Consider the following 1,449-nt stretch of genomic DNA (forward strand, 5'->3'; position numbering starts at 1 on the left):
CTGTGCATATCCCTAAGTGCAGTATTGTAGCTGCCTCCTTAATCATCCTAACATGGGATTAATTATTATTTATATTTTTATCATGTGCAAATTCACCAACAGGATTTCTTAATAAATGTCATTGTACTCTATGCAGTGACAACAAAGACATCTATTTACTGTATTTACAGAGGCTCTGGTCCAGCCTATATTAACTTTTGTTAGCCTACATTTTGATGCTAATACTCTTGTTAGGTTTTTTTTTTTAATTAAGTAAAGGATCTCAGTACTTTCCCACCACTGACAAAATTGTCATACTTCTCCTGAATTCACCCTAGCAAACAAAAAAGCTCCCCCCAAAAAGACGTGGATTTGAACACAAGTTATTTTAATTTCTGTAATAAGGCAGCACCAAAACACAATAATGCACTTAGGATAGGTTGGATACGCTTCGTAAAGACCCCATTCTGGATAAGGTGATAAATAAATGCTGTTTACGTGTAAACAGCCCATTAAGGAGTATTACATTAATACAGATGTGAACCCTTCCGTGTAAACACAGTACAGTGCGCTTAAATCTATGACGGGAGTTTGTCCGTGCCGCACGTGAACGCATCATACGATTGGGTTCCTCGGGCGAGTGAAGGCGGTTCGAGCTCCACCTGCTCTGTCGTAAAACGGTCAACTCCAGCTGAGAGCCTCCGCACATCACCGGCACAGGGAAAGATAAACTGAGACGCTGAAATCCTCCGGGGAGCAGCAACCGCGGCGTGCGTCATCTCAGGAGCTGGCGTTAAACCAAACAAACTTCCAGGTAAAGTCTAACGTCAATTAACGTTACCTAATTAATAACGCAACTTCACTGTGCGGGAGTCCGCAAAAGTCTCCGGGCCAGCCGTCATTAAAGGGTCTGTTGTCTAGGTCAGAAAAGTTGAGTTTAATTAAATTCCCGGCCGCTGTGTTCACGTTGTTCACGGTGTAACGCACCAACTTTTGCACTTTAGACCGAACAAGACTTTTTGCTCGGTAACGTCAGTTTAGTTAAAAGTGTTTATTATAAAAAGTCTAGAAAAGAAACGTTCGAGTTGTAACAGCGAACATCGTTTATTCACTGTTTGTCATTCTTCTTCTTCAATAAAGATGAAAATGAGATAAAACTCATTTCAAGGTGGCCCGCGTAAACAAGCACACTTCCGTCAATAGCCTTCAAAATAAAATACATTTACGGGTTAGTGCTTCCTGCCACAAAATAATTCAAAGTGCTGATTGTACTGGTTTGGAGTTTGAGGCATAAAAACATTTGAAAGGCTCTTAACGATTAGCTGTCTCTATTAACAACTGATCTGTGTTGGGCACAAGAGCAATTTGACTGGTACAGTGGTTCTCACTGTGTGTGTGTACAACCTAAACGAGATAAGACGGGGAGAACAAAAAAAGGAATGTCCATTTGGAAACTAGAACAATACAGAT

General features: G+C 40.7%; 1 protein-coding gene across 1 annotated transcript in view; it reads left to right on the forward strand.

Moving 5' to 3' along the window:
* Positions 1-552: 552 nt before the first annotated feature.
* The window catches only part of LOC109973762 (calpain-5-like), a 19,723-nt gene continuing 18,826 nt past the window's right edge, over positions 553-1,449 (forward strand). The window contains exon 1 of the mRNA XM_020623565.1: positions 553-793. The gene's annotated coding sequence lies outside the window, so the exon portion shown is untranslated. The remainder of the gene's footprint in view (positions 794-1,449) is intronic.

This window comes from Monopterus albus, unplaced genomic scaffold (assembly GCF_001952655.1).
Source record: "Monopterus albus unplaced genomic scaffold, M_albus_1.0 scaffold304.1, whole genome shotgun sequence".
Taxonomy (NCBI): Eukaryota; Metazoa; Chordata; class Actinopteri; order Synbranchiformes; family Synbranchidae; genus Monopterus; species Monopterus albus.